Source organism: Eumetopias jubatus, unplaced genomic scaffold, assembly GCF_037043125.1.
Source record: "Eumetopias jubatus isolate StellerSeaLion01/CBP00866 unplaced genomic scaffold, mEumJub1_p1.0 scaffold_10, whole genome shotgun sequence".
Lineage (NCBI taxonomy): Eukaryota > Metazoa > Chordata > Mammalia > Carnivora > Otariidae > Eumetopias > Eumetopias jubatus.
Window position 1 is genome coordinate 49678624 of NW_028274816.1, and position 11213 is coordinate 49689836.

General features: G+C 35.9%; 1 pseudogene; it reads right to left on the reverse strand.

Annotated features, from left to right (window-relative positions):
- Positions 1 to 1913: 1913 nt before the first annotated feature.
- LOC114199007 (U4 spliceosomal RNA) lies at positions 1914 to 2018 on the reverse strand (annotated as a pseudogene).
- Positions 2019 to 11213: the final 9195 nt, after the last annotated feature.

An 11213-nucleotide genomic window follows, 5' to 3' on the forward strand; every position in this document is an offset into this window, starting at 1 on the left:
AAAAATATTTGTGAATCATAAGGTGATTTCCTTAAAATATTAGTAAAATGTTACTTTGTAATTGAATGTTGAGCAAAAGATAGAGACAGTTCACAGAAAAGAAACCCAAACTTAATCACAATAAGAAAAAAGCAAATGAAAACTATACTTGGTTATCATTTTCCACCTACCAGATTGATAAAGATCCAATAGATTGATACCTCAACCTAAAAGACTTGAAATTTACACCCAAAAAGCTCAGAAAGGATATACTTTTTGAATATACCTGTAACAGTTATGAAAATTGAGCCTCATTCAATTCCATTGAATCATTCAATTCCAAAGAATCAATATAAATGTCTGACATAATGTAGTAGCATCAGAAACAAATAACAAAAAGATAGTCAAGACTTCTGAGTTAAAGAAGACCACCTAGGACTTGCCCATGATTTTGCCATAGCTTGCTTGTCCTGAATTGCAATTCTCTATTATTCCCAAATAAACTTAATTTTGCTGTTAAAAAAAAAAGAACACCTAAAGTAATTTACAAAACATGGAAATGAATAACAGTGAAAACACTAACTGCCAAAATTGTAGGACACAACCTATGTAGTAGAGGGTAGTAGTGCAGCTTCAAGTACATTTATCAAGAAAAACAAAAAACTGGGGTGCTTGGGTGGCTCAGTCATTAAGCGTCTGCCTTTGGCTCAGGTCATGGTCCCAGGGTCCTGGGATCAAGCCCCGCATCTGGCTCCCTGCTCAGCGGGAAGCCTGCTTCTCCCTCTCCCACTCCCCCTGCTTGTGCTCTCTCTCTCGCTGTGTCTCTCTGTCAAATAAATAAATAAAATCTTAAAAAAAACAAAAAAAAACCCACAAAAACTAAATTCTCAACTCAAAAGTGTAGGAACAGAGCACACTCAAACAAGAATTAAATTATAAACATAAAAGGCAGAAATCAATACAGAATAGGAGAGATAAAAGGATAGCAAAACCAAAAGATAGTTTTTTTTTAAATCAATGATCAATAAGTTATATCAACCTTTGTCAAGGCTGATAACAAGTACAAAGATGCAAATAAGAAAATGAGTAAGAAACCAAATGAAGTTAGAAGAGGAATAAAAGAATCTTATGAATGACTATTTGCAAACAAATTTGACAACCTAGATACATGAACACATTTCTTCAAAAAAATACCAAAATTGGCATAAGAAACAGAAAAATTTAATAAACCCAATAATTTGAAATGGTATAGAAACATCTCCTCAGAAGACAATGCCTAGAGCCCAGATGGATTTACAAGTAAATTTTAACCAAACTTTTATGAATGGATTTGATGGTATATTTGATGGGAGACAAACAAGGTAAGAAAAAAAACACTTGATAGAGTCCAAATGACTGAGAAGTATATGGAGATATGCTCCAACTCACCAGTAGTCAATAATAACAATGCAAATCAAAAACATCCAAGGAAGATAATATCAAGTGTTTACCAGCACATAGAAAGAGGTGCTGCTGGTGAGAATGTAAACAGATACAGCCACTCTAGAAAGTAATCTGGTTGTACCTACCTAGTAAAATTGTGTGAAAAAACAGGTGCAATATTCCAGGGTAAGTATTCTAATCTAGTGCAGGTCTGCAAGGGACACATACTAGGATGTTCCTTGTGAAAGCCAGTAGTTGTATCCATCACTTCAGGTGGAAAAGAATAAATAAAACATAGTAAATATATACTATTAGTTACTATGCAAGTGTTAGAAGTGATGAATAGCATTAGATGACTATGCACAGAGGAACACGATAGATCTAAAAACCATGGAGAGTAAATGGATGTCCAAAGAAAGTCAGGATAGCATTACTGATATCAGACAAAATAGACTTAAAACAAACACTGTACATAACAAGAGACAAGGACCTATATCATCATAAAGGGGAGACTCCAACAAGAAGATATAACAATTGTCTTGGGAAAAGTTTTCAATTAGCAGTAATCGCGCCTCGGATAAACCTCACTGGCTACGATACTGCCACTGCGCAAAGCTGAAGATATAACAATTGTAAATATTTATGAACCCAACATGGGAGCACCCAAATACATAAAACAATAACAAACATAAAGGAAATAATTGATAGTAATATAATAATAGTAAGGGACTTTAACACCCCACTTACACTGATGAACAGATCATCCAAACAGAAAATCAAGAAGGAAATAGTGACTTTGAATGACACACTGGACCAGATGGATTTAACAGATATATTCAGAAGATTCCATCCTAAAACAGCAGAATACACATTCTTTTCAAATGCACATGGAACATTTTCCAGAATAGATTACATATTAGGCCACAAAACCTTCTCAAAAAAGTCAAAAAGATTGAAGTCACACCATGCATCTTTTCTTTTTTTTATGATTTTATTTATCAGAGAGAGAGCACAAGCAGGGGGAGTGGCAGGCAGAGGGAGAAGCAGGCTCCCTGCTGAGCAAGGAGCCCGATGTGGGACTCAATTCCAGGACCCTGAGATCACGACCTGAGCCTAAGGCAGTGGCTTAACCGACTGAGCCACTCAGGCATCCCTCATGCATCTTTTCTGACCACAATGCTATGAAACTAGAAATCAACCACAAGAAAAAATGTGGAAAGAGCACAAATACATGGAAGCTAAATAACATGCTACTAAACAATAAATGGGTCAACTAAGAAATCAAAGAAGAAATAAAAAATTACATGGATACAAATGAAAATGAAAATACAATGGTCCAAAATATCTGGGATTCAGTGAAAGTGATTCTAAGTTGAAGTTTATAGCAATACAGGCCTACCTCAAGAAGCAATAAAAATCTCAAACAACCTAATGTTACACCTAAAGGAACTAGAAAAGAAGAACAAAACCCAAAACTAGAAGGAAGAAAATAAAGATTAAAGCAGAAATAAATGAGGGTGCCTGGGAGGCTCAGTTGGTTAAGCAACTGCCTTCAGCTCAGGTCATGATCCTGGAGTCCCGGGATCGAGTCTCACATTGGGCTCCCTGCTTAGCAGGGAGTCTGCTTCTCCTTCTGACCCTCCCCCCTCTCATGTGCTCTCTCTCTCTCTCATTCTCTCGTCTTTCAAATAAATAAAGAAAAAATCTTTAAAAAAAGCAGAAATAAATGATATAAAACTTAAAAAAACAATAGAACAGATCACTGAAACCAGGAGCTGGTTCTTTGAAAAGATCAACAAAATTGATAAACCTCTAGCCAGACTCATCAAAAACAAAAAACAAAAAACAAAAAACCAAACAAACAAAAAAAAACACACAAAACAAAACAAGAGGATGGAAATAAAATCATTAATGAAAGAAGAGAAATAATAACCGACACTACAGAAATACAAGCAATTATTAGATTGTGAAAAATTATATGCTAACAAAGTGGACAACCTAGAAGAAACGGATGAAGTCCTAGAAACATACAACCTACCAAAACTGAAGCAGGAAGAAATTGAAAATTTGAACAGACTAATTACCAGCAAAGAAATTGACTCAGTAATCAAAAAACTCCCAACAAATATAAGTCTAGGACCAGCTGGCTTCACAGGTGAATTCTACCAAACATTTAAAGAAGAGTTAAGGGGCGCCTGGGTGGCTCAGTCGTTAAGCATCTGCCTTCGGCTCAGGTCATGATCCCAGGATCCTGGGATCAAGCCCTGCATCGGGCTCCCTGCTCCGCGGGAAGCCTGCTTCTCCCTCTCCCACTCCCCCTGCTTGTGATCCCTCTCTCGCTGTGTCTCTCTCTGTCAAATAAATAAATAAAATCTTTTAAAAAAATAAGAGTTAATACCTAGTTTCAAAATATTCCAAAAATAGAAGAGAAAGAAAAACTTCCAAATTCATTCTATGAGGCCAGCATTACTCTGATACTAAAACCAGATAAAGACACCACAAAAAAAGAGCACTACAGGCCAATATCTCAATGAATATAGATGAAAAAATTCTCAACAAAATACCAGCAAACTGAATCCAACAATACATTAAAAACATCATCCACCACAATTAAGTGGGATTTATTCCCAGGATGCAAGGGTGGTTTAATACTTGCAAATCAATCAACATGATACCTCACATCAATAGAGGAAGCATAAAAAACCATATGATCATTTCAATAGACACAGAAAAAGCCTTTGACAAAGTACATCTATTCATGATAAAACCCTCACAACAAAGTAGGTTTAGATACCTCAACATAATAAAGGCCTTATATGAAAATCCCACAGTGAACATCATACTAAATGGGGGCAAATTGAGAGCTTTTCCCCTAAGGTCAAGAACAAGACAAGGATATCCTCTCTCACCACCTTTTTTTAAAAGATTTTATTTATTATTTATTTATTTGAGAGAGAGAGAGCACATGAGAGGGGGGAGGGTCAGAGGGAGAAGCAGACTCCCCGCTGAGCAGGGAGCCCGATGCGGGACTCGATCCCGGGATTCCGGGATCATGACCTGAGCCAAAGGCAGTCGCTTAACCAAGTGAGCCACCCAGGCGCCCTCACCACTTTTATTCAACATAGTACTGGAAGTCCTAACCACAGCAAGATACAACAAAAAGGAATAAAAGGCATCCAAGTTGGTAAGGAAGAAGTAAAACTTTCACTATTTGCAAATGACAAGATACTATATATAGAAAACCCTAATGAGTCTACCAAAGAAAACCTACTAGAACTGATAAATGAATTCAGTAAAGTCGCAGGATACAAAATCAATGTACAGAAATCTGTTACATTTCTGGGGCACCTGGGTGGCTCAGTAGGTTGAACATCCGACTTTTCATTTCAGCTCAGGTCATGATCTCAGGGTCATGAGATCAAGCCCCGCATAGGGCTCCGTGCTCAGCACAGAGTCTGCTTGATTTCTCTCCTTCTGCCCTTCCCCTCCACTCACACACATTCTCTCTCAAATAAATAAATCTTTTTTTTTAAAAAAAAGAAATGTTTTATTTCTATACACTAATAATGAAGCAGCACAAAGAGAAATTAAGAAAACAATCCCATTAACAATTGCTCCAAAAATAATATCTAGGAATAAACAAAGAGGTGAAAGACCTATACTCCAAAAACTATAAAAAACTGATGAAAGAAATTCAATATGACACAAACAGAAAGACATTCTATGCTCATAGATTGGAAAAACAAATATTGTTAAAATGTAGCAATCTACAGATTTAATGCAATCCCTATCAAAATACCAAAAGCCTTTTTCACAGAGCTAGAACAATCTTAAAACGTGTATGGAACCACAAAAGACCCCAAATAGCCAGAGGAATGTTGAAAAAGAAAAGCAAAGCTGGTGGCATCACAGTTCCAGACCCCAAGTTATATTACAAAGGTGTAGTAATCACAACTGTATGGTACTGTCATAAAAACAGACACAGATCAATAGAACAGAATAGAAAACCCAGAAATAAACCCACAATTATATGGTCAATCTTCAACAAAAGAAGCAAGAATATGCAATAGGAAAAAGTCTCTTCAACAAATGGTGTTGGGAAAACTGGACAGCTAATGCAAAAGAATGAAACTGGACCACCTTCTTACACCATACACAGAAATAAACTCAAGATGGGTTAAAGACCTAAATGTAAGACTTGAAACTGAAGCAATAAAAATCCTGTAAGAGAGCACGGACAGTAATTTCTCTGACATCAGCCATAGCATTTTTCTAGATATGTCTCCTGAGGCAAGGGAAATAAAAGCAAAGATAAACTATTGGGACTACATCAAAATAAAAAGCTTCTGCACAGAAAAAATAAATCAACAAAACTAAAAGGCAACCTACTAAGTGGGAAAAGATAAGGGGCACCTAGCTGCCTCAGTTGGTAGAGTATGTGACTCTCAATCTCAGGCCATGAGTTCAAGCCCCACACTGGGCATGGTGCCTACTTAAAGTTAAAAAAAAAAAATGGAAGAAGATATTTGTAAATGACTATTCAATAAAGGGTTAGTATCCAAAATATACAAAGAACTAATACAACTCAACAACCAAAAGGCAAATAATCTAATTTAAAAATGGGCAGAAGACATGAACAGACATTTCTCCAAAGATAGACAAGCAGATGAAAAGATACTGAAAACAGACACATGAAAAGATACTCAACACTACTCATCATCAGGGAAATGCACACCAAAACTACAATGAGATATCACCTCACACCCGTCAGAATGGCTAAAATAACACAAAAAATAACAAGTGTTGGTAAGGATGTGGAGAAAAAGGAACCTTCCTGCACTGTTGGTGGGAATGTAAACTGGTGCAGCCACTGTGGAAAACAATATGGAGGTTCTTCAAAAAATTAAAAATAGAACTACCCTACAATCCAGTAATCACACTACTAGGTATTTACCCCCAAAATACAAAAACACTAATTTAAAGGGATACATGCACCCCTATGTTTATTGCAGCACTATTTACAATAACCAAAATATGGAAGCAGTCCCAGTGTCCAGTGATAGATGAATAAACACACACAATAGAATATTATCCAGCCATAAAAAGAAAGAAATATTGCCATTTGCAACATGAATAGAGCTAGGGAGTATAATGCTAAGTGAAATAAGTCAATCAGAGAAAGATAAATACTATATGACTTCACTCATATGTGGAAATTAAGAAACAGAACAAATGAGCAAAAGAAAAAAAGAGAGAGAGACAAACCAAGAGACAAACTCTTAACTATAGAGAACAAACTGATGATCACCAAAGGGGAGGTAGGGGGCAGGGAATGGGTGAAATAGGTGATGGGGATTAAAGAGTATACTTATCATGATGAGCACTGAGTCATGTATAGAAGTGCTGAGTCACTGTATTGGACACCTGAAACTAATATAATACTGTATGTTAACTATACTGGAATTAAAATGAAAAACTTAAAAAAAAACACAAAAAAACAAAGTGTTGAGTAGAAAAAAAATGACACTTTTAGCATAATACCATTAATATAAATTTCAAACATACAATATATGACTGATTTTATAAGGGATATACACACACACACATTTAAGGATGCATCCTGTGTGCATGCCTATGGGGGAGAATAGGAATTGGGAATTATTTGGGAAAAAATAAACCAAGAAATGAGTGTTGGACTAAACAATTTTGATAATGCACTATGAATTGAAGTCCAAAAATATAAATGGAGATTTAAAAAACCAAGAGCCATAACTTACTGGCCTCTATCTTAATAGAAGACAGAGTCCTAACAGCCTTAAATATCCAGACAGCCGCTGAGACTCTGAAGCTGCAAATTCACAGGAGCTGAATTTACAATTCTGTCTCACATGAACAGCTGGCTTTCGGGCATGCAATTCAACTTCCGGCTTGATTTCATGATTAATCAATGTCATGTTAAATGTTACATATATTACATTCTTTCAAATAATCCTTACAAAAACAAAAGTCTGGAATTTTTACTTTAGTTTTATAATAACTAAACTAAGCTTGAAAGAAGTATAATCACTTTTCAGTTTCTCCTAAAAGAGTTGACATCCATATGAAGGTCTAACTCCAACACCCCTACTTGTGCCAATAATCAAAATAGCAGATACTTTCACTACTTTTTCTGGAAGAATATGTGATGAATTAACATGCAGATGCCTTTAAGAAAGCTGACCAGGATGGTGAGTCATTTCTCTGTCACTAAAGTATCCTTACCTCATGGCTTCAAAGAATCTGCTTTTCTCCACCACATAACCTCTCTGTATTGAGTTTTGTGGACAAAGTAGAAAATCTTAGTAGGGTACAGCAAATTAATATGCTAAGTAGGAACTTGAAACCAATGTGAAATCAAATTCAAAAAAGGAAACATTTTTTCCAGCTGTCTATAAAAGGAGCCCAATCATAATGGCAGCAATTTTGCCCAAAATTCATGCAAAGTCCTAGCATCCAAAAATAGTGCCTACTAAAAGGGCACAGGTCTTGGTTGGAAATTTACTTATATTTCACACAAAGCTCTGTTTTGTGTTTGCTCAGGAAGAGAGATCTGAAAAACTTTTAAAAAGAAAGAAAACCTGTCCACAATAGCCAAACTGTGGAAAGAGCCAAGATGTCCATCAACAGATGAATGGATAAAGAAGATGTGGTATATATACACAATGGAATATTATGCAGCCATCAAAAGGAATGAGATCTTGCCATTTGCAACGACGTGGATGGAACTGGAGGGTGTTATGCTGAGTGAAATAAGTCAATCAGAGAAAGACATGTATCATATGACCTCACTGATATGAGGAATTCTTAATCTCAGGAAACAAACTGGGTGTTACTGGAGTGGTTGGGGGTGGGAGGGACGGGGTGGCTGGGTGATAGACATTGGGGAGGGTATGTGCTATGGTGAGCGCTGTGAATTGTGCAAGACTGTTGAATCACAGATCTGTACTTCTGAAACAACGCAACATATGTTAAGAAAAAAAAGAAGAAGATAGCAGGAGAGGAAGAATGAAGGGGAGTAAGTCAGAGGGGGAGACGAACCAGGAGAGACGATGGACTCTGAAAAACAAACTGAGGGTTCTAGAGGGGAGGAGGGTAGGGGGATGGGTTAGCCTGGTGATGGGTATTAAAGAGGACACATTCTGCATGGAGCACTGGGTGTTATGAACAAACAATGAATCATGGAACACTACATCAAAAACTAATGATGTAATATATGGTGATTAACATAATAAAAAAATTTTAAAAATAAAATAAAATAAAAAGAAAGAAAACCTTCTATAGGCAGAAGAGAACAAGTGGAATCATAACGCATCTAAAGAAGCTTAGTGGCATTTCCTTTTGACTCATTTGTATCAGTTGAGGCAACTTTAAATAATCAACTTTCAAATGGCCATTTTAAACTTATTAAAACAGTGTTTTGGGGCAACCTCTTGGGTCCCCTCCCTCTTCGGTGGCTTTGTACTATCACCTTACCATGGCTCAATATACCTTGCTTTGCTGCCCACCAAAAAACAAAACAAAAAAAACAAAACAAAACAAAACCCCACAGTGTTTCAAAAATCCTGAAACAACTTCAAGTTTTATAAATGATAATTAATATATAATTCTCATTAGTGTGAGCTTAATGTATACTTATCAAAGTAAGCTCTACCATGGAGTTGAGCTATCTTTTTCCTCTTGAACAACAGGAATGATAGAAAACAAAAATACAGTGTAAATGGAAGATCCAATCTTACTTACTCTTTCTTAGACTGCAAGTCTGGCTAGCAAGACCTTTAACTGAGAAAAATTATTTCCTTTCTTAAGAGGGAAACTTCTATTTCTGATTTCATAACCCCTTTTGCATACGCTTGTTATTTTCCCTCCCGATATTCCTTGCAAGGTAGCTACCTTCATGATTTGGGCAAAGAAAAACTGAGGATGGGTCTGGAACGTCCTATTATAGCCAGAAAGTAAGGATGCTTGCAAAGATATCAGAGCAGTGCTCAAGGGAGCAAAAAGTCAATCAGAGAAAGACATGTATCATATGACCTCACTGACATGAGGAATTCTTAATCTCAGGAACAAACTGAGGGTTGCTGGAGTGGTCGGGGGTGGGAGGGATGGGGTGGCTGGGTGATAGACATTGGGGAGGGTATGTGCTACGGTGAGTGCTGACAATTTGAGCATCACAATATATACATTATAATTAATTGAAATATATTAAGTTTTAAAAGGCCAAGAATTCCTGAGACTAAAAAGAAAAATGTTAAAATGCAATACACAAATACAGAATGAATGATACATGAGAATGAATTTAGCAAGTACAAAGTGTTAATATTTACATGTATGGATTACATATGTGTATATATAAATATATATGCAATATACAGACACATATATAATTCATATATATATATGGATTACCTTTCCAAGAGGCATATAAAGCATATAAATGCGTATGTGTGTGTGTGTGTGTGTGTATATATGTGGTATAGACAGATCTCTTACCTTTCCCAGGTTTTTCATCTCTTTAATCAAAAGTCAAATTCAAAAGAGGCTTCCTTCCCTGGCCATACAATCTAAAATATCAACATTGTCCCCTGCCTCTTCCTTCATCTTCTCCTTAGAATTTATTCTCTTACATAATATATTTCTATATATATATTTTATTGTCGGTCTTCCTAACTAGAAATTAGCTCTATTGAAAAAAAAAAGCAGTGCTTTTTGTCTGTGTAGTTCACTACTGTATTTCCAATGTCTACATTAGAACAAATCCTGGCACACAGTAGGTACTCTGCACAAAATGTTTCAATAAAACACACACACACACCTCCTGCTTAATCAAGAGTATATAAAAGAAAAATTTTAAATATGAAAAGCAAAAATTGCACAAACTGACGTGGCAGAAAGATATGTTCAGCAGCATAAATAACCAGAGTAAAAAGGAGTCCAACAGTTCCACCACCACTGGCCATACTCAATAACCAAGTGGAAAGGGTTTTGCCCGTGTGTTCTAAACGAATTAGTCCATGTCCTAAAGAGAATTAACTGAACAAACTCAAACCCTCATCTCCTAGGACAGGAAATCTCTAGATAACCCTAATAACTATAAGATAATAATAAGCATAAGTTTTTAATAATGCTAAGAGATCAAGTCACTATATCGCAATAAGACAATGGGTTGTATAGTTGCAGATAAATAAAATTTAATACCTCCTTGTGAGGAGAAACACCCGATTGTAAAGCACAAACACCTGTGCTAAAGGCATGGGTGTATAAGATTTTACCAACATTACAAGTGAAGTTTAACTGAAAAAACAGAGAACTGATCAGTGGCTTGGGTTTATGTCACCTTAGAGGAAGAAATCAGGTGCTGTACTTAGATCAGAATCAATTAGTGAATAACTCAAACTCTTCACTGGTCTGAGTCATTATTCTTTTTCCTTTAGGCCTAGCAAGTTTACTATAACCTTGGGGAGCTTTCCAAAATAAGTTATTATTCAACTCTTACTATTAAAATAACTTTCTAGACATCTAGGAAATGTAAGAAAGAATAAAGAAATGACATGGATTTTCAGCATATCAAGTGACATTTTAGTTAGATGTAATATGTTTTGCAGTGTTTTATAATCATTATATTTTTTTCTGTTCAAGGTTTGAAGTATTGAGTCATACCTAATCTGCAGTTTCAGTTTCAAGGGATTCTGTCTTAATATTTAGGAAATTTTCAGATTTGTATTAATATAAGTAAAAATTGACTAATAAAGAAATTATAAGAGTAGTAGTCATTG